Source organism: Monodon monoceros, unplaced genomic scaffold, assembly GCF_005190385.1.
Source record: "Monodon monoceros isolate NGI ecotype Baffin Bay Population unplaced genomic scaffold, NGI_Narwhal_1 Super_Scaffold_1, whole genome shotgun sequence".
Taxonomy (NCBI): Eukaryota; Metazoa; Chordata; class Mammalia; order Artiodactyla; family Monodontidae; genus Monodon; species Monodon monoceros.
In genome coordinates, this window is record NW_021703765.1 from 69482947 (window position 1) to 69505814 (window position 22868).

A 22868-nucleotide genomic window follows, 5' to 3' on the forward strand; every position below is an offset into this window, starting at 1 on the left:
CGGCAATGAAGATCCCTAATGCCGCCATTAGGACCTGGCGCAGCCAAATAAATATTTAAAAAAAAAAATGTTTAGTACTATTTCTTGTTTGACAGTGCTTCTCGTGTAATTTAACATATCAAATAAGCCTAATTAGTTTAACAAATATTTTGGTAAGTTCCAGGGGCCCTGTGGGAAAATCCCAAAGTTTCTTCCAGGTCAAAAAGACTTCATTTAGAATTTGATTTGGGGAAGCTTGTTAAAAATATGGAAAAAAAAAAAAGGTTTAAAAACACTGCATAGATAGGATCACAGGTTACTGTAAAACATTACTTAGTTATCTATTTAACCAAAGTGACAAAAATAAAATTAACAGGAAAATATAGAAGGTTATACAGGTGTTAGCAAAACTTTAGCTCTTTTAATATTAAGAAGACTCAGTTTTCCTGAGGAACCAAGGACCTGATGACAAAGAGCACAGGAGATCACTGTGGTAAAACACAAAATCTTTGCTTTCTAGGCAAATTACTTTTAAAGAGAAAGGTTTTACAATCTTTTATCAGGAGCAGATCAACAATCCCAGAAAACTTGTTCTTTCAGCAGATGAAAGAAAATTAAGCTTTAATTTTACATAATATTGAAGCCTATTTCCAGAACCCTTCTGGTAACAATCCAAATTTTAAACCACTTGACTACAGAAGGTAAATTTGTCCTTCATAAGCAGAAGTTCTAGTTTAGACAAAATTACTCTCACTTCCCTCAACAGAAATGCATCTTTATTCTTCATGCCTTTTCTTACCCAAAACACATCCTTTCCTTGCATACAGGGTTGTTTCCCTTATTATTTCTAGTAGTTTCAATAACATATGTTAGAATTTTTAGCCCTGAGAAATCTTTAATTTTTAGTGAAAACTAAGAAGCAAGTAATTATGAACTGTCTTTAATATTAGCATTCTGTGGCTTGGCAAATTTATAAATACTTTTAATAGTTTATAGAAACATGCTTTTTGGTGTGGCTTAAAACATGTTTACTAATAGATCCACTTCGTTTCTCTGCAGTGGGAATTCAAAAGCAGATAAACCTATGATCAGTAATTAATATTCAATATTTTATCTTACATGGGAATGATCCATATATTCAATAAGTTTCTATCATTTAACTTAACTTAGCAAAATTCTAAAGTTTCAGGTTGCCGGAAAGATTTGTGAAACTTATCTGAAAAGTTCACCTAAAAAACCTTTTATCTTACATTTATTTAATTTACTTGCCCTTAGCAGTTATGTTTAGATTACTTATGAAAATTTCATCATACCGAGTTATTTTTCTTGACAAATTTGTAAGCCTAGGTAGAATAAAAGTATTATATTTAATGCTAAAAACTCTAAAGACATGCCTGTTTTATTTAAGCCAACAAACTTAAACTAGCTTTTATTTACTGAAGATTATCCCAGATCACATGAGGCATTTGGGTTAGTTTCTATTTTTCTGAGAATTTAGAATGCCCAATCTTTAAAAGTGCTTGACCTTCAAACCAACTAAATAGAGCTCTTTTACAAAATAATTTTAGCAATACCATCCGGAAGTAGAAAAATATCTCACATTTAATATCTATATCTACCTATTTATCTCTATATATCTATCTAGATACCTTTATATACATGTACACAAATATATAAACAGATGGAAACAGATTATAAGTTTTCCTTCTTTTGTGCAGGACAGTTCTATAATGTCCTGATCTATTACAATAGGGGAGGTTTGGGGATTGGCAAAAAGGATGGACAGACCCCTCCACTTATTGTTGGACTGTTTCTTTCTCTCTGGGTACACAGTTCATTTTAACTTAGGGGAGGAGCCTAAAAAAATTACATCAGGCTCTGAATATCAGCTTCCACTTTTCTGATCATAAAGTTATTGAATCCTTTCAAACATCTTGTCAAGATTTAGCCAGGGCAAACAATAAATACTACTGGCAGTGCGAACATGAGTTGTATTTGTAGTTTCCCCTTGGCTGTTAAAGGGAATAACACAGCAGTTTACCAGAAAATCCCTCAGCGTCCCGTCAACTTTGGTAGGCGCCCATATGGGGGCATTTAAGTTGATGTTGAAGAATTTGCATGAAGTTTTAAGGACAACCACTTTCCCACTGTCCCAGGTGATTACAACTGAGACATCAAGTTCTCTGCCAGTGTTTTTTCTTTTTAATATTTATATATTTATTTATTTGGGGTACTCGGGAGCTTTGTTGCGGCATGCGGAATCTAGTTCCCTGACCAGGGAAGTGAACCTGGGCCCCCTGCGTTGGGAGCTCGGAGTCTTAACCACTGGACCACCAGGGAAGTCCCTGGGCCAATGTTTTGATAATGAAATGCTAAGAGGGTGAAAAGGGGGAGGCCTAGGTGTTGTTTTAAATACTTTTGCATCTTTAATTGTTTTAATTATCCTTTTGCAATGAATCTTCCAGTGAAACTATTTTGGAATCCTGAAGCATTTTGGTAGCTTCCGCATACCATTTGAAATAGGTGTCCCATCTGTTTGTTCAACTTGGGATCCCTTTCTCTCTAGCGTATTTCTTTTTTTTTTTTTTTTTTATCTAGCGTATTTCTTAAATGAAGAATCTTGTCTGACTGGAACATTCCCCAGGATGGCCATTGTAATTCTATGTAGTCTTTATTAAGACTTTGCCATTTTTGTAGATATCTACAGCTTCTGGGACCACAGTTCTTAGACAAAATAAGCAGGTGTGTTGGAAGGTGGTGAGCTCACCTCTTTGGATATAAAGGATCTGTTTCTTTTAGCTAAGTCTTTGGGTTTCTTGGAGCCTCACTAATAATCTGGGGAGTGGGGAAAGGGTTTAACCTCCAGGCCCCAAAGAATGAGGACTGTGGGTTGATTCCAAACAAATGAGCTGCAGCTGCTACCAGGAGTTCCCAAGGTGGAATCTGGGGGAGGATTCCAAATAAATGGGGAATTGTAGACTAAACTGTTAGCAGTTCCCAAAGTGGAATCCAGAAGGGAGTTGAAGGGCTGGGATTTTTCCATCTGGGAAATTGTGGTCTTAAAGGCTAGGGACTTAGCTTCAGGTAGAACCATCTGCCAGCTCAAGATGACCTGCCCTGTAAAGGAAAGCCAATGGGGTTGCGAGCTTGAACGCAAAGAGGGTGGAGCCCAAACAGAGGGGAACTTACCAATGGCCCTCGCAAACGGCAAGAAAGACAGTGAACGCAAACCATTGCTCATTGTCCCCGAATGTCATCAGGAGTTTGCTTTGGATCCCCTCACTGCCACCAATCTGTTATAAAACAAATTTAAACTGAGTAAATTTGAAGATCTAATTGGCTTTATTAAATGATTCACAAATCGGGCAGCATCTCATCTAGCAAGCAGAGAGAGAACTTAAGTTGTACAAAACGGCAGGTTTTTATAGAAAGGAAGGTGGGACAAGGAAATCAACACGAGAAAAATGAAAGTTCATTGGAGGAAAGTAAAAGTTCAGGTGATAACAGCTTCTCATTGGCTGAGCTGTGGCCATTTCCATTGGCTGGGCTTGTTACCGGGCAGGAAGAAAATCTTCCTCCTGCTGGAGTAGTAAAGTAGTTGTATTTGGGAGTGCTAGGTATGTCTCTTCTGGTTGGGATCTGTAATTGATGTCTTCCTGTTTGGGGTAATTGATGAGGAATGGGAGGGTGTGAGAGCTCCCTCTACAGGTCTTCCAATTTCAGTTGCGGTTTCCTCTTACTAATTTTCACAAAGGCAGTCTTGGCTTTGTAGAGCAGGGATCAGCATACTTTTTCTATGAAGGGCCAGATAGTAAATATTTTAGGCTTTGCAGTCATCCCGTCTCTGGGAAATACTCAACTCTTCATTTACACGTACAAAATGTAAATGAATGGTGTGGCTGTGTTCCAATAAAACTTTATGGACACTGCAGTTGGCATTTAATATGATTTGTGAGTGTCACAATCTTTTGATTTTTTTTTATAAAGCATTTAACAAATGTAAAAACCACTCTTAGCCCGGGAGCCATAGGAAAACAGGCAACACGGGCCGTAGATTTTGGCTCCCTGCTCTAGTACTTCCACTCAGATGGCAGCAGTGATGGGGCCCATCTGTTGCGTCCTCCCACTGCCTGGCCAGTTCCGCGTGGCTTGCTGTGGGAGCCTGTGAGAGCCCAGCCAACAAATGATTCCCTTCTCAGGCAAGGAGAGTAGTATCTATCTGCTGAGGGCTTTTGGAAACACGAGACATTCAGTTATGCAAAACGTTGTTCTGGGAACCCTAAGTTATAAATTAATCGTGTGAAAGCTACTATCTTGTTTGTGACTTAAGTCCAGTGGGGCAAGGACAAGGAGTGGGAATTTTTTTTTTTAAACTGTAGCATGTTGTGGGTATGCTTTCATTATTAGACAATACATTCTCTCCCTCTTAAAATTCCTCTTTGGCTTCAGTTTGCTCCTGGTATAAAAAGCCTTAAGAGTTTTGGATTGGAGAAGCAAACTTTTCGGTGTCTGTGTGTGACAGTGGCTTTTCATCCTTGTTAAAGCTTCAAGGTGTACAAGAAAGAACTGGTGGGGGCTCTGGGCTACTTGAAGGAGGGTCCTGGTAAATGACCTTGTTTGATCTCAGTGGGAACCAGTTTTTAAATTTCTGAAGTATGTTTGGAAATGCAGATATTCGTGAGAGGGGCATCCCCAGAGATCAATACATTGCTCCTCAGTTGTGTACTTCCTGTGTCCTTGTGTCCCTCTCAGTTAGTGGTGTTTGGGGTGATGAAGGGGGGATCTGGCTTCTAGAAAATGCTATGCCATAAACAGAGTGTCCAGGGAGAACTGAGCCACAGAAAGAGTTCTTTGTGTGTGTGGAACAGGAGGGGGAAGTGTTTCTAGTCTTTTGAGAATAAGGAATTTCATTAAAAAAAAATATTAAGTGCCTGTTATGAGCAAGCCACCATGCTAGAAGTTCAGTGCACACCATTTCGTTTAATTTTCTCAACCACGTGGTGAAGTAATTAGATGAAGAAACAGGCTTGGCTATTTGCCCAGAGCCACAGGTGACAGAGCAAGGATTCAAACTCAAGTCAACCTGATTTCAAATCCCAATAACATTACCACTCCTGACACTCTGCCCAGATCACAATTATTTGGAGTCATCGAGGAGGGATTTTCAATGGAGTGTTAACGAAATTTCCCCGAGTCACAGATGGCTCTCCCCAGAGACATAGGAGACCATGTCTATATTTTGAGAGATGCTTCTTCTGAAGGATTGTATGAGCTACTCTAGAGTGAAGTAGGCTTGATAAATAATCTAAGCACCGTCATCGGCTGAGTCCTCGAGCTGCATTATTTCATCCCCAGCTCCTATAAAACACATGTGCTGCTCTCCCAGGCTCCCGCTGTGATACCCAGGCTCCAAGAGGACACGGCAGCAGGTGAGAAATATGCTTCCCGCTTACAAGTCCAATGAAGAAAATTCCAAGAAGTCCACTATTTGATAACTCTTCCTTCTTGGAAAACAAGCCCAGAAATGAAGTTGCTCTGGCATGGTGAAGGCTGCACCTGCACAGTCACTGTTGAAATCATTTTTGCATCAGTTCAGGGCCCTTACAGATTTTTCCACTTGCCAAGCCACTGAACTGCGGTCCCCCTTAGCTTTTCTTGGAGCACAATGCAATGCCACCCCCACTTTAAAAAAAATTTTTATTGGAGTATGCTTGCTTTACAATGTTGTGTTAGCCTCCACTGCACAACAAAATTCATCAGCCATACACGTACAGATATCCCCTCCCTTTTGGACTTCCCTCCCATTTAGGTTACCACAGTGCATCAGGTAGAGTTCCCTGTGATATACAGTATGTTCCCATCGGTTGTTGCAATGCCCTTTTGTGTGGCCTCTGCTTTCCCTGCTCTGGCTTGGACCTGGACGTGACCTTTATCCTACATGCCTCGGGCTCTCCTCGAGCTGTAGAACACTCTGTCACTGTGGCATAGGCTGGATTTCTGTCTTCCCCGCCAGCCTGAGCGAGAGCCAGCTGACCCTGGCTGGGAACGGAGCTGTTTTGTTTCTTTTTCCCCCACAAGTCCCGAAAAATAGGAAACATTTCATCAAGTGGCATCTTCCTGGAGAGGTTTTTACAAAATCTCTTCCGGGGAGAGGAGCCAGAAGAGTTTTTGATAACGATCATCTTAACCCATTCAAGCCTTTACTGTGGGCTTGTTCCAGAAGCCATTTCTCAAACACCCAACAACCTGCATGGGGTTAATTTTCAGCATGTCACAGGAGGGCCAGAATGACTTTGGACTTTAGCTGCGCCGTGGCTTAGATATCTAGGGATTTTGAAATAAAGCGAGTGATGGGATTAAAAGGAGGGAGGCAGAACTGCTCCCATTTCACCTGGGTTATGCCTCCTCTTCAGAGTCTTGAAAGTTAAGCGCTCTGGGGATATTTTTAAATGGCAGGGGCCAGTTAATCTAAAAGTGACATTTACAGTCACGGCAGTGAGCAACTAGCTGGCTGAGATGCAGGTCCTCGGCTCACAGGGAACCCGGAAAACCTCAGCCTGAACGCACAATTGAGAGGACACGGGAGAAAAGGTGGAGAGATAGTGGTAAGTGAGTTCCTCCCCTCCCTGGGGTCACTGACCATTCAGCCAGCATCCATGTGAATAGGAATTTAACACATAGTGAGGGCAGCCCCTGGACAGAGGCTTGCACGCAGGCACAGAGGCGCGGCTGTTTGCGGGAAGCTGATGTAAAGGGCTCGAAATGTAATGTAGATGAAGGACCTTTTCTTTGCTTCTGTAAATGGTTATGTTGCTGGGGATCCCTGTGCAAACTTTCATCAGCTCCACACACCAAAATAGTTTAGGCTTTAGTTTTACCTACAAGGCAATTCTGGGAGATTTTGGCCCCCAAAGCTTCTGTCTTCAAGAAGAGAATTCTGGGGCTTCCCTGGTGGCGCAGTGGTTGAGAGTCCGCCTGCCGATGCAGGGGACGCGGGTTCGTGCCCCGGTCCGGGAGGATCCCACATGCCGCGGAGCCGCTGGGCCCATGAGCCGTGGCCGCTGAGCCTGCGCGTCCGGAGCCTGTGCTCCGCAACGGGAGAGGCCACAACAGTGAGAGGCCCGCGTACCGCAAAAAAAAAAAAGAAAAAAAAGAGAATTCTGTTTCTTATAGATGTCCAATCTCTCAGACTGTTATTCATTTTTTTTTAAAAAAGCAGACTCTGAGAGTAAAGCATTTCTGGTGGTCCTCTGTTGCTAGAAAGACACAATTTTCTTTCATTTTTAAGAAGCGTAGTACAGAGTAAAAGCCTTGAAGCAGCACAAAGTAAAATGAGGCGTCTTCGTGAACCGTCCTCTGTCTGTCCCTCCTCCTCCTGGGAGGCACTATCCCCTCATCTTTTACAAGGCACAGTTTGGTATAAAGCTTCCCAGGACTTGTTTCCTTCAGACGTTTTGTTCTGGGCATTCACTGTGTGCGTAATCATATCTCTCACGTCAATCATTACTGTTATTTTAACATAAACAGGCAGGACTGAGGGAGAGTTCCCGGGAAGCAGGTCTTTCAATTTAAAAGCTGAAAGGTATAGACATTGTTTTCTAAATAATTTTTCCTTCTAACAGTGTCTTGGGGGATCTTTACAAGATGTGATTTCTTTACTGACTTCTCCAGATTTTAAATGGAAAGACCCAGCCAATCCTAAGTCAGGTGGTCAGAGGTGCAAACATCCCCAGATCGTGACGTTATTTGAAGAGCTCTCGGAAGGCGTTTTATATTCATGCAAAAGAGTTTTATTTGCTCCTGCTCTGGTGTCATGTGAACTCCCTCAGACTCTAATCACCTTCAGATCTGAGACAGAATTTAGACTATGAGGTTGTATGAGATACTTGATCTTTTTTTTAAAAATAAATTTATTTATTTATTTTTGGCTGCGTTGGGTCTTCGTTGCTGCGCACGGGCCTTCTCTAGTTGCAGCGAGCGGGCTTCTCATTGTGGTGGCTTATCTTGTTGTGGAGCACGGGCTCTAGGCACACAGGCTTCAGTAGTTGTGGTACACGGGCTCAGTAGTTGTGGCTCGTGGGCTCTAGAGCGCAGGCTCAGTAGTTGTGGCACACAAGCGTAGTTGCTCTGCGGCATGTGGGATCTTCCCGAACCAGGGCTCGAACCCGTGGCTCCTGCATTGGCAGGCGGATTCTTAACCACTGTGCCACCGGGGAAGTCCCCTTGGGCGAGCTTAACTTCTCTAACCCTGAGTTTCTTCCTCAATAAAATATGGCTTCTGGTGACACTGATTTCACAGGGCAGAGTGAGGTCATGATTAGAAAATGCCCAGTACAAGGCATATATCCAGAAAAGATGAAAACTCTAATTCGAAAAGATCCATGCACCCCAATGTTTGAAGCAGCACTATTTACAATAGCTCAGACATGGAAGCAACCTAAATGTTCACTGACAAAGGTTGGATAAAGAAGATGTGGTACATTTAGGTTGGTTCCATGTCCTGGCTATTGTAAATAGTTAGCTAGTGGGAAGCAGCCGCATAGCACAGGGATATCAGCTGGGTGCTTTGTGACCGCCTGGAGGGGTGGGATAGGGAGGGTGGGAGGGAGGGAGACACAAGAGGGAGGGGACATGGGGACATGTGTATGCATATGGCTGATTCACTTTGGTGTACATCAGAAACTAACACAGTATTGTGAAGCAGTTATACTCCAATAAAGCTCTATTAAAAAATAAAAGATGTGGTACCTATAAAAAGAGTGAAATAATGCCCTCTGCAGCAACACGGGTGGACCCAGAGATTTTAAAACTAAGTGAAGTAAGTCAGAGGAAGACAAATATCATATGATATCACTTATATGTGGAATCTAAAAAAATGATAGAAGTGAACTTATTTACAAAACGAATAGGCTCACAGACATAGAAAACATGGTTACCAAAGGGGAAAGGTGGGGGAGGGATAAATTAAGAGTTTGGGATGTGTACTATATAGAGAATAAATAAAGAACAAGGGCCTACTGTATAGCACAGGGAAGTATATTCAGTATCTTGTAATAACCTTTAATAAAAAAGAATATATATATAACTGATTATATAATTGACATCCTTATATAATTATATAATTGACATCCCTTCCCTTATGTCTGTGTATATATATATATATATATAAACTGATTATATATAATCAGTTTATATATATATATATAACCAATTCACTTTGCTGTACACCGGAAACTAACACAACATTGTAAATCAACTACACTTCAATTAAAAAAAAAGAAAAGAAAAAAAAATGAAAGAAAATGCTCAGTACAGAACCTGACACATAGTATTAGTAAGTATTAACTACTGGTATTGAGGTTCTAACCAGCAGGCTGGGTGCCTTACATCTTGCTTTATGTGTTTTTAAACTTTTTAGTATAGAAAATTAACCTTTTTGAAAAACACATTCAGAGGTAGAGTGAATAGCACAACAAGCTGCTACATATTCACCACCCACCTTCAATAACTATCGACTTTCTGCTCTTCTAGTTTCTCCTAGTCACACATACACCTTTTCCCCTGTATTTTTCCTCCCAACATTTTATTATGAACATTTTCAGACATACAACAACGTTGAAAGAATTTTACAGCAAGCACCCATAAACCCACCACTTAGATTCTGCCATTAACAATTTACTCAGGACTTCCCTGGTGGCTCAGTGGCTAAGAATCCGCCTACCAGTGCAGGGGACATGGGTTCGAGCCCTGGTCCGGGAAGATCTCACATGACGCGGAGCAACTAAGCCCCCGCACCACAACTACTGAGCCTGTGCTCTAGAGGCCGCGAGCCACAACTACTGAAGCCCGCGTGCCTAGAGCCCATGCTCCACAACAAGAGAAGCCACCGCAATGAGAAGCCCGAGCACTGCAACGAAGAGTAGCCCCCACTCGCCGCAACTAGAGGAAGCCCACGCACAAAAACAGAGATCCAACACAGCCAAAAATAAATTAATTTAAAAAAAATTTTTTAAAAACCCAATTTACTCTATTTGCTTGGTCACATGTCTGTTTCTCTACCTACACTTTTTTTTTTTTTGCGGTACGCGGGCCTCTAGCTGTTGTGGCCTCTCCCGTTGCGGAGCACAGGCTCTGGACGCGCAGGCTCAGTGGCCATGGCTCACGGGCCCAGCCGCTCCGCGGCATGTGGGATCTTCCCGGACCGGGGCACGAACCCGTGTCCCCTGCATCAGCAGGTGGACTCTCAACCACTGCGCCACCAGGGAAGCCCTCTACCTACACTTTTTACACATTTCTTTTTTTTTTCTTTTTGGCCACACCACGCAGCATGCGGGATCTTAGTTCCCCGATCAGGGAATTACACATTTCTTATAAATTGCAAACATCAGTACCTTTCCCCCTGAATACTTCAGTGTGCATATCAGTAGCTCGAGTTCTGTTTTTCTGGAGTATTTTCAAGCAAATCTCAGAGCCAGATAAATACTTAGTACATATCTCTAAAAGAGATGAGGACTTCTAAAATTTATTTATTTATTTATTTGTGGCTGCGTTGGGTCTTCGTTGCTGTGCGCAGGCTTTCTCTAGTTTCGTCGAGCGGGGACTACTCTTTGTTGCGGTGCACGGTCTTCTCATTGCGGTGGCTTCTCTTGTCATGGAGCAACGGGCTCTAGGCGTGCGGGCTTCAGTAGTTGTGGCACGTGGGCTCCGGAGTCGTGGCTCGTGGGCTCTAGAGCGCAGGCTCAGTAGTTGTGGTGCACAGGCTTAGTTGCTCCATGGCATGTGGGATCTTCGCAGACCAGGGCTCGAACCGGTGTCCCCTGCATTGGCAGGCGGATTCTTAACCACCGTGCCACCAGGGTAGCCCTATAAGGACTTTTTTAAAAAGCCATTGCCATGATTATCTACCTCCAGCACCATTATTTATTTATTTATTTAGGCTGTGCTGGGTCTTAGCTGCAGCACACAGGATCTTTTTAGTTGTGGCATGCGGCATCTTTTAGTTGCAGCATGCGGGCTTCTTAGTTGGGGCATACGAACTCTTAGTTGCAGCATGCAAGTGGGATCTAGTTCCCCGACCAGGGATCAAACCCAGGCCCCCTGCATTGGGAGCGCAGAGTCTTACCCACTGGACCACCAGGGAAGTCCCGTACCTCCAGCACAATTAATGCTATTTCCTTAATCTAGTATCCAGCTCATGCTCAGTGTCTTCCAGTTGTCTCAGAGGTGTCTTCGAGGTTGTTTTGTTCAAACTGGGACCCACAAAACGTCCTATTGTCTCTTTTAATCTACAATAATCACCACCATTATTTATTTTTTTTCACCATTATTAAATGCCAGTTACTTATTGAAGAAATGGAGTCATTTGTCCTGTAGAATTCTCCCCATCCTGGATTTGGCTGATTGAGCTTCCTCCAAGTGTCTTTTAGCGCGTGCCTCTGTCCCTCTTTTTTTTTTTTTTTTGGCCGCACTATGCGGCTTGCGGGATTTCAGTTCCTCGACCAGGGATTGAGCCCAGGCCATGGTAGTGAAAGCCCAGAATCCAACCACTAGGCCACCAGGGAGCTCATCCTCTGTCCCTCTTAATAAGTATTAAGTCTAGAGGTTTGAATCAACTCAGGTCCAAATCCAGTGCATTGTGTCATGTCACATGACTAGAACAGAATGTCTAGTCATCCCACTTTTTTTTAAAATTTTTATTTTATTTATTTTTTTTATAGAGCATGTTCTTATTAGTTATCTATTTTATACATATTAGTGTATATATGTCAGTCTCAATCTCGCAATTCATCCCCCCCGCTCCAGCTTTCCTCCCTTGGTGTCCATATATTTGTTCTCTACATCTGCGTCTCTATTTCTGCCTTGTAAACCAGTTCATCTGTACCATTTTTCTAGATTCCACATATATGTGTTAATATACGATATTTGTTTTTCTCTTTCTGACTGACTTCACTCTATATGATAGTCTCTAGGTCCATCCGTGTCTCTACAAATGACCCAATTTCGTTCCTTTTTATGACTAATATTCCACTGTATATATGTACCACATCTTCTTTATCTGTTCGTCTGTCGATGGGCATTTAGGTTGCTTCCGTGACCTGGCTATTGTAAATAGTGCTGCAGTGAACATTGGGGTGCATGTGTCTCTTTGAATTATGGTTTTCTCTGGGTATATGCCCAGTAGTGGGGTTGCTGGGTCATATGGTAGTTCTATTTTTAGTTTTTTAAGGAACCTCCACACTGTTCTCCATAGTAGCTGTATCAGTTTACATTCCCACCAACAGTGCAAGAGGGTTCCCTTTTCTCCACACCCTCTCCATAGTCATCCCACTTTTAGTGATGTTGACTCATCACAGAGTTTGGGGATGGCAGCCTGATCTCCACTGCGAAAATCCCCATCAACCTTTCACCAGATGGTTTTACAAGCCACTGATGGTCGGAGCCTAAAACATTTTATTTCATTGCTGATTGTGGATGGTGGTTTTCTACCTCTACCAATCCTTCTGCGTTTATTAGCTATAACTTAAAACTTTCACCCACCGTTTGGTAACCTTGAAATATACAGGGTCTTTTCCTATAGGAAAGGCAGGATAAATGCTTGATTACACCCCTTATTTTGTAAGTCAGTTTCCAAAGTAATAAGTGGTGCCATGGCAACCTTCCAATGTGTCAATGAGGTCGTTTTTGTGTTTGTTTTCAGTAACATTATGACCTCATGATTTCGAAAATATATTTGATGTATTTCAATCCACTGCAGTTGTCATCTTTTTTCGGCCCCAAATATCTTTTCTTTGGCAGGGAAGCCCATTCACGTGGTGCCTTCTGTGTTTCCATTTCTGCCCCAGCCCTGGAGTCAGCCATTTCTCCAAGGGGTCTTGGTTCCTTTTAGTAGGAAATATACTTAGAAATCATAATCCGGACACTAGGGAAGCCTGTGAACATTTTACATGCTCCCTGCGGTTTCTCTGTGCACAGTGGACTGGAGGGACATGACAGGGGCAGCCAGATGGGTTAGGAGGCTGGTGCAATGGTCCATGTGAGAGATAACAGTGGCTTGAACTTGATCTTAGGTAAAGCCCTTAGCACAAGACTTGATACATCATGGAAAGTGCAACCAATGTTAAATGAATAAATGAAACATTCTTTCATGATTTGCATTGTTTATGTATTAGTGAATTGAAACCTCACCAAAACTATGAGGAAGGCATTCTAACCATCCCCACTGAATCCTCAAGAAAACCAAGGCTCAGAGAGGCGAGGAAAGTTGCTCAAGGTCACACAGGAAATGCAGAATCTAGCGCCTCCAGATCCTGTGCTCCAACCAATACACTGTGCTGCCCATAGGGGTCTTAGTTTCAAACTCCAAAATGACCTAGATTGGGCTTCCCTGGTGGCGCAGTGATTTGAGAGTCCGCTTGCCGATGCAGGGGACACGGGTTCGTGCCCCGGTCCGGGAAGATCCCACATGCCGCGGAGCGGCTGGGCCCGTGAGCCATGGCCGCTGAGCCTGCGCGTCCGGAGCCTGTGCTCCACAACGGGAGAGGCCACAACAGTGAGAGGCCCGCGTACCGCAAAAAAAAAAAAAAAAAAAAAAAATGACCTACATTAATTGTTGGCACAAAACTTGATCCATCAGTGAGGCCGACCTGCTTACACTTCATGAGACTGTAAACTGAGATTCCGGTGTGTGGGGGCGTCCCAAGGGCTGGGCCATCCCTCAGACCCTCTCCCTGCCCCTTGACCTTTCTGTGTCGCTGTACCTTAGCAGGAAGTGGCCCTCGAGACTGCTACTGCTACTGCTCTCCACACAACCTATGAGCTCTCCCAAGCGTTCTCATTATTCAGTCTTTGCAGGAGCCCCATGAGGTTGGCATGTTTTCAAAACTGGGAAGTTGAGGTCCCAAGAGTCAAATACAAACCATTAAAGATTTTCCTTGTGATGGCACCAGGGCTTGAATCCCCAGATTCTCTGACTCTGTATCTACAGCCATTTTTGCTTTTCGGTCTGGACAGAGGAGAGGTTGCTTCTTTTTAGGGAGCAAATCATCCTTGGGGCTCAGTCGATTCTGCTCCGACATCTGCAACCAGATTTCCAAAGCTGGCAGGAAGCTCTGGGGCAGCCTTGGAAGGGAGCCGCTATCCCCAGGGTGGTGTACGGCTCCAATGGGGAGGAGGACGCCTCCTCCTGAGTTACACCACTGCCTTTCAGTCTGGATGCTGCAATGGCCCTGCCCTGGACTAGCCCGGGTGGAGGCCTTCAGCCGGCAGAGCCAGGGCAACAGGTGGAAGAGGTGCCCATCACATAACAGCTCGACATCAGGGGAAAGTGTTGCATAAGATCCCTGGTCCCCAAGGCAGGGACCATCAGCACTGCTGCTCTAGCAATCACGGCAGCTCCTCCCGGTTGCCTGCTTCATGTATGCCAGCCTAAGCAATCTACCTGTGTGAGTGCATTTAATCGCCCCGATGGGCTGCTGGGGCTGGGGAAACTAAGGCTCGGGTTAACCGCTCTGCTTGTAGGTGGCACAGCCAAGATCCCACCCCAGGCGGCCGGACTGTAGCATGTGCTCTCGGCTCCCACGCTGTAGCTGTCCCTCCATAGCTCCAAGAAGGAGCTTTGACTCCCTTAAGCATCTCATGGCCCTGCCTCAGTCTCCATCCCTGTCTGCTGCCCCACACCCACCTCACTGTTTTCTCAGGGCCAGGCTGACTGTGGGGTTCTTGGAGAGGTTCTGTCTCCTCCCGATTCCGGGCTTCTGTATCTTCTGCTCCGTCTGTCTCCAACACTATTCCTCCTCCTTCCTGCCCTGGCACCTTCGCCTGATGAAATCACACTCCCTCCGTCTCAGCAGAGATACTCCTGAGAAAGCTTTCCCTTGCAGACCCAGACCGGGGCCTCTGTTACTGGCTCTTCAAGCGCTTCTCCTTTCTGGTGATTCTCCTGGTTGTGCCCTTACAGTCCTCCATGATCTTACTTGCTTCCCCGTGAGACTGTAAACCCTGCGTGGGCAGGACCATTCCTGCACTGTTTGGCCCGTATCTATGGCAGTCAGCACCATGCCTGGCAGGTGCCCAGTAATTACCCGCCGGTGAACGAGTGATGGTTGAAGAACGCAAATTCCCGGCACAGAAAGAATAGAGGGGAAGGAGGGTAGAATTCCATCTGCGAAGGTGGCAGGGGACCAGGACCTCAGGCGTGTGGGACACTTGACTTCGGCAGTTTCTACAGGGATGACTCAAGTGAGACAGGCTCGGAACATATGAGCCCTATAGGCCTTTGAGACAGCAGAGCAAGTTTTCCATTGGAGGCGGGGGACCCGCTCCTCTTACATTTCTTCGAGGCAGGGGCCAATCTGGAACCGTTCGGGCTGGGTTTGCCTGGGCCCCCGCACAGGTCAACCCTATCAAAAGCTTGGCTTGGCTCCCCAGGTGTTAATCAAGCACCTGCAATGCGACAGGCACCGAGGAAGTGCCCCTTTCTAGGTCAGCAGTCCTGGAGGACCCTGGGACTTGTGGTATCTGAACCTTTTCTGAACTGGGGGAGAACTGAAATTCACAGACTTTTCTCAAATGTGTTTTCCTACTGGAAGCTGTTCTCAAATCGGTGGCCCCTGAGGCTGCATACCTGCTCGATTCTAGGATCAAGTGGTTGTAGATATTTTAGGCTTACTCTAAAGGCTTTTATTTTAGGCTTACTTTAGGCTTTTCAGTATTCGCTGAAAATTTTCCAGAGACCTAGATGTTCTGACAGGTGATAAGTCTCAGAACTGCTGACCCTCCCTGGGTCTCTTTCAGGCTTCTGATTCCCCCCATCCAAGACGGTAGCCGGTTAATCAATTGAATCAATAGTCTGCTCACCTCCACCTCTTATCAATCTAGGCTTTGGAGCCAGGCAGAGCAGGGCTGGATTCTATCTACCTCCAAAGCTGTGTGACTTTGGGAAATTCACTTCCCCTTTCTGGGCATTGGATTCTCAACGCCTGGTTGGATTCTCATGCCTGGTCTGTGAAACAGGATAAGAATAGTACTTCCCTTGTAGGGATGCTGTGAGGAGTAAATGAGATCCTGAATGCAAGGTGCTCATTATAATGGGAGGTGTATTTGTTGTTATTTATTAGTTAATGTTTGTAGTTAAAGAATAACAGAGAACAGAATCTGTTCTTAGAGGTGAGGGTTGCAATTCTCTTCCTGTCTCTGAGCATTGATTGGTTCCTCTGGGGTAAGGAAACATGACCTTGTACCAATGCCCTCAGCCATAATTGCAGGGGAAGGTGACGTTTTTAGATTACACAGGGTGTGTGACCTCTCGAGTCTCTCAGTTTTTAGGGAGCTACACCTCCCTCTCCTGTCACCCGAAATGTTGTCATATTTCTTCTTCAGATGCCAAAATACTAAAGAAAACAAATGACTATCCTTCACAATAGAACCAATTTGCTAATCGCTGCTCCTGGTTTAGTAACTTTGGCCGGATCCCTATCTTTATTTTATTTATTTATTTATGTCTGTGTTGGGTCTTTGTTGCTGCGTGTGGGATTTCTCTAGTTACGGCGAGCGTGGGCCACTCTTCGTTGCGGTGCGCGGGCTTCTCACTGCGGTGGCTTCTCTTGTTGTGGAGCACGGACTCTAGGCATGCGGGCTTCAGTAGTTGCAGCACGTGGGCTCAGTAGTTGTGGCTCGCGGGCTCTAGTAGCAGGCTCAGCAGGTGTGCCTCACGGGCTTAGTTGCTCTGTAGCATGTGGGATTTTCCCGGTCCACAGCTCGAACCTGTGTCCCCTGAATTGGCAGGTGGATTCTTAACCACTGCGTGGTGGCTAAATCGTGATTTGAAAAGCTTTTTTTTTTTTTTCCTTTGGATTGAACTCTCCTGTTTCCCCCAAAGCCTTTCCCAGGAGAAAAACCCCAAGGCTAGAGAAGTAGTTTTGTTACTTATTTCTTGTTTGCATTTTAGTTTCTTCGGGGAGTGGACTCAGAGATTTAAAAACAAACCCATGGCTCTAAGAAACCAAGCAGTACCCCCTGACACTCACTTCTCAGGTCCGCTGATTTAGGACCTTTCTCAGGGTTTATAGAAGGAAATTCTGCACAGAGAGCGGAGGGTGTGAAGATTAGGAGTGTGGGCTACAAAGGGAGGCCACCTGGGTCCTAAAAGTGTGAACCTGGGGAGTGATGGAGCCTATAACAGGGGAGGAAGAAGCGGGACCTCTTGCAGGGGCTGCAGGGAGTTGATGAGATCATGTGTGTGAAGCTCTTAGCACCAGAAAATGCTGGTGGCAGGAAAACACTCCCTCTGATTTATTAGAGGGATAACCTCCTTCCCCTACCACCCTCCTCTCCTTAACTTACCCTTTCTTCCCCCCCTTTTTTTTTCTAAACTCATTTATTAGTTTTATTTTTTCGTATAGATTCTATTCCTTTCTTCCTTTTTAAAAATTTTTTAAAATTTATTTATTTACTTATTTGGCTGCATTGAGTCTTCGTTGCTGCATGCGGATTTTCTCTAGTTGTGGCGCACGGGGGCTACTCTTCGATGCGGTGCATGGGCTTCTCATTGCGGTGGCTTCTCTTGTTGCAGAGCATGGGCTCTAGGCACGCAGGCTTCAGTAGTTGTGGTTCGCAGGCTCTAGAGCGCAGGCTCAGTAGTTGTGGTGCACGGGCTTAGTTGCTCCATGGCATGTGGGATCTTCCCGGACCAGGGCTCGAACCCGTGTTCCTTGCATTGGCAGGTGGATTCTTAACCACTGCACCACCAGGGAAGTCCCCTTTCTTCCATTATTTAACCCCTGTATTGGCATTTAAGAAAATCCTCTCTCTGAATAACATAAAAAGTCACACACACACACACACACACACATACACACACACACACACATACACACACACTTCTCAGGACCATCTCCACTGATCAGGAAACAGACAGAATTTAATTTACAGAATTTAACTCAGCCTGACGCAGGCTGCTGAAGCCCCAGAGATGCCTCCCCTTTGGGAAAGCACCTGCCCTGCGGGGCTGAAAAGCTGAAGTGAGTCCAAGGACTGTTTCTGATGTATCTGCCTGTCCCATCCAGGCACCTGACCAGTGTCGGACGGGTGCCCCCACCCACGTGAATCCATTTCTGTCCCTTGGTGGAAGAGGACCCTTACTCACCATCACCAGCCGCTTTTCCGTTCTGGCTCACCAGGAAGGGGAAGGTGGTGTTTAGCGACCAAACAGATCTTGGTTGATCCTGCCAGTAATCCTATGAGGTGGGTGAGGCTGGGGATTCTCCCTCCTCTTCTAACATCTTACGGGAAAACCTGAACGAACTTTTTGGCCAACCCAGTAGATGGGGGAACTGAGGTTCAGAGAGGGGACATGATTTAGCTGAGGCAACACTCTGTGGGTAGCAGGGTGTCACCACGCGGTGACTTAACCTGCCTGAGGCTCTCAGCTCAGATCGCTAATGACGATCGCTAAGATGACCTGCGCCTGGCCCTGTGCTCAGCGCCCTGCATGGGTGACCACTTTGGACTGTCGAGAACTCCATCTTGGAGCTGCGTCCTTATGCTGCTTTGCATAGCATAGAACTCCATCCCGGCTCTGCAGCAGAGCTGACGTGAGAACCCAGATCAGGGCACCCAACAAGGTACCCAGGGACAGTGGCTCTTTTTTTTTTTTTGCAGTACGCGGGCCTCTCATTGCTGTGGCCTCTCCCGTTGCGGAGCACAGGCTCCGGACGCACAGGCTCAGCGGCCATGGCTCACGGGCCCAGCCGCTCCGTGGCATGTGGGATCTTCCCGGACCGGGGCACGAACCCGTGTCCCCTGCATCGGCAGGCAGACTCTCAACCACTGCACCACCAGGGAAGCCCGACAGTGGCTCTTTACTGTGAATATCACCCCACACAGGCCTGGAGCAGGGGACCTTGGTGCTAGTCACGGCTGTGTCGTTAACTTCACATGTGACCTCTGGCCTCTGCTCACCTACAAAGCAAGGACACTGGACACGCCAAGTGTCCCCCTCTTAGGCTGCAGGTTGGAGGCTAAGTGGCTTTTTGGGAAACGCAGGGTGACCTGTGATGCCCCCTGCCCTGTGGACTGGAGTGCAGGTTGAAGTATCCACCTGGCAGCTTTGACCACACTGGCGGCCCGGCATAGCTTCCTCTATCACTTTAATGATCTCTGAATTTGCAAAACGTCGTTGCACCGTCGCCTGCCAGCCAGAGGGTCCTCGAACTTCGTCCTGATGCTTTTGCTTCTCTTTCCATCAATATCACCTTGGCCAAACCCAGGTTCTGCTGGGACTCATGCTCCCCTTCTAGCAGGTGTCTTACAGATGAACACATGGGAACAGGAGGCTGGCGTGATTATGGGAGTGTTTAAAACTCATAGAGTGTTTAAAACACTATGCATAGCACAGGGAGATCAGCTCGGTGCTTTGTGACCACCTAGAGGGGTGGGATAGGGAGGGTGGGAGGGAGATGCAAGAGGGAAGGGATATGGGGACATATGTATGCATATGGCTGATTCACTTTGTTATACAGCAGAAACTAACACACCATTGTAAAGCAGTTACACTCCAATAAAGATGTTTAAAAACAAACAAACTCTAGAGGCTCAGCGTTGGGCAAGGGGGTGGCTGATCACACGAGCAGCTAAGTAGGCTCTAAGTCCAGGAGTGTGGCAAGCCAGAGGGAGGTGGCCCTGTGGGCCAGAGAGTATACACAGCCTCTTAAGTACTTGAGCTTGAAGCTGGGGGAGAGGGAAGGGCGAGGACCTTGGCAAATGGCTTATATTTGTGGATGACAGATAAGGGCGCCTGACTTGGGGGAAAACTCACTCGTGTCCAGTGTGAGCTGGTCCAAACTCCTCCCCATGGACTGATGCATGACACCAGCCTCCTGCTGAAAGGTGACACTCCACGGCCCCAGTTCCGTCAGGCACCCTGTGGGAGCCTGTCAGACCCACATGAGAATGGAGCCGGTGGCCGTGACCACAGGGGCGGTAAGTGGCAGCGAGCAATCGGGAGTCCATCTTGGCGGGAGGAAACGACCGAGTGGGGAACAGGATGGCTGGTTTAATGCTGACATTCTGCCCTCCTCTGCCCCTCAAAGGCCAGGCCAGGTATGGGTGGCTGTGTTGGAGGCAGGTGGCTGGAGAGCAAACTCCCGACCCCCATCCCTCTCCAGCCCTTGCTTGGCTGCCAGCCAGCACCTGCTGGAAGCGAGCAGTTTCCTGCATTCGTTACCGTCAGGGCCACGATTGCTCCGGCACCAGGCAGCTGTTGCTTGAGTTCGGTTTGCAACAAACAAAAATAGCTTCGGCCCTCGCTGGGTTTTCAGGTCAGCTGGGTTGTTTCAGCAAAGGGCAGCAGCTCAGCATGGCATGTCCACAGGGTTCACTGGAAGGACTTCTCTGGCCTTGACTGTCTGTGGATTTGAACCACATGCACAGTGCTCCTTCTAGACCACTGTGCACATCTGGCTCCACCCTCCAGGTACACAGCCAGGTATCTGATTTTAGGGTCGTAGCCAGGTGCTTGTGGGAACACCCTCCGCTTTATGGAATTTATTTTTATCCAGTTTCAATGGTGGAGCAGTGGGAAAGGTATGAGCACTGGGCCTGGATGTGAGCAAAGTCAAGGAACCGAACTTCTCTGAGCCACAGTTTACCGAACTGTAAAATGGGACTGTAATAAAGACCATAGCAATCGTAAGATCCACCAAGTTGTTCTGAGGATTGGAAGCTTGAAGGCACTGTACATGCTTGGTGGCTTTTTGATGCTTCTGATAGCATTGACACAATGCTATATAGGTTATTTGAAGAGCAACTGTAAGACAGGTAAAGGGGGCAAGACTCAGCATCCCCATTTTACAGACGAGGAAACTGAGGCTCAGAGGGTTTCTTTGGGAGCTTTCTCAGAGAGTTCCCCATTTGTCTCTATGTACTTACTTGGGAAAAGTTCTCATGTGGTGGCCTGTGGGTCCACCATCATCACATTGCCAAGAAAAGGGAAAGACCCTGAGGTTTTTTGTGCGGGTAACCTCTGCAAGGTAGGTTTGGGATGTTTGACCCACTGGCTCCTATCAGAATAACAGCAGATCATAAAGGATTTGTCGAGTGAGGGAGGGGGCTGAACTGGGGAGAATTGCCAGTCCCTCCATTCATTAGAACTTCCAATTTAGAGCTTGGTAACTTCACCCACCAACCCTCAATTTCTTACCATGCATGTGTCTCGCCATCTTGCCCACCTGGCCATCCACTCAACCCCTCTCCAAGCACCACCTATCTATCCTTCCACCCACAGTCCCCATCCGCCATCCATTCATCCAGCCAGCAAGTTCCCAAAGTGCTTGTGTTATGCAAAACCGCATAGTTTGATTGGTTTTCCAATGGAAATCAATGTAAAGTATTCATTCTCAGGGTTCCCAAACTCTGAACCATTGTAGCATATTTTTTCTCTTTTATTTCCTCAGCAATAACTCAAGTATTTTTCTATTTAGGGTAGGGGGAAGCTCAGCATTTCAATGTAATGCACTTAGTATTTCTTATTTCTCAGAATTTCCAATGTGTACATTTAAAGTGTACCTAAAATTGGCCACATTTGTATGAGGTCTTCTGCTTGGCACTCTACTTCAGAACTGCCATGGAGACACCCAGCTTGTTCCCGTGGTGTTCCTGAATGCAGCTTCAGAAATGAGATCCTGAAACGAAAATTCCTGCCTGCCTCAAGCCATCTGTTGGTGCTCAGTGGGTGTGCATGGATTTATCATTCATTCGGTACATACTTTTTGAGCACCTACTATGCACCAAGCACTACTAGCCTGGGCACAAGGATCCAGAAATGAGTGACAATTGGTCTGTGTTTCCAAAGGTCTCTGAGTTGGCCAGGGAAGACCAGTGAACAGGCTGTTTCCATGGTGGAGGTCTGTACCCACTGGCTGACTTGCAGGGGGTGGGCAGTGGAGCTGTGAAAGCACTTGGCCCATGTGGCCAGCAGAGGGTGTGAGGGGGGAAGTGGCTAGTTGGCACAGTCTTGAATAACTTTATGCACTACCATAACCTCCTGCTTGGGGAGGATGTAGGGCTTTAAGCTTTCGAACTTCCAGTAAAGCCAGGATAGCCTTTGCACCATTTTTGGCAATGCCATCTGTCAATTACCAGAGAACACGTGTGAGTCAGTAATTTCAGGACTCTGACCTTTCTTGCTGGTGCTTTTTAAACTTGTCTTGAGAACTTACTGTATGCAAGAGATGAGTAAGAAATACACCTTTTCCCCAGAAGCTTCCATCTCACAGTCTAGAAGCAGGGGGGAAGGAGTGCAGAGGTATAGGAGTTAAGACCAGGGGTTCTTACGTGAGGACAATTTTACCCCCCAGGGACATTTGTCAATGTCTGGAGGTAGTTTTGGTTGTCACAGCTGAGAGGGAGGAGGGTGCTACTGGCATCAAGTGGGTAGAGGCCAGGGATGCTGCTCGATATCCAACAATGCACAGGATAGCCCCCACCACAAAGAGTTATCCAGCCCCAAATGTCAGTAGTGCACTGACTGAGAAACCCAGAAGTAGGAACAAGGCTTGAGCATCAGAAAGTTGGGGTGCCGCTGTGAACACGTGTGTTTATGTATTTGTTTGTCCTTGTTTTCAATTCTTTTGGGATATGCCTAGGAGTAAAATCCCCGGGTTGTGTAGTAATTCTATGGTCAACTTTTTGAGGAACCCCCAAACCATTTTCCATAGCAGTTGAATTATTTTACATTCCCCCTAGTAACTTACAACTTCTCCACATTCTCACCAACACTTGATATTGTCTTTCCTCCTTTCTTTCTCCCTTCTTCCCTCCCTCCCCCCCCCTTTCTTTTCCTTCCTTCCTTCCTTCCTTCCTTCCTTCCTTCCTTCCTTCCTTCCTTCCTTCCT

The 22868-nt window shown here is 45.9% G+C and overlaps 1 protein-coding gene across 2 annotated transcripts in view; it reads left to right on the forward strand.

Annotated features, from left to right (window-relative positions):
* The window catches only part of ACACB (acetyl-CoA carboxylase beta), a 186003-nt gene that overhangs the window by 8901 nt on the left and 154234 nt on the right, over positions 1-22868 (forward strand). Inside the window, exon 1 of one of the 2 annotated variants that reach the window (XM_029224990.1) lies at positions 6403-6584. The exons of the other annotated variant lie outside the window; for it this stretch is intronic. The gene's annotated coding sequence lies outside the window, so the exon portion shown is untranslated. Of the gene's footprint in view, positions 1-6402; positions 6585-22868 lie in introns of those variants that run through there. 2 annotated transcript variants of the gene reach the window in all.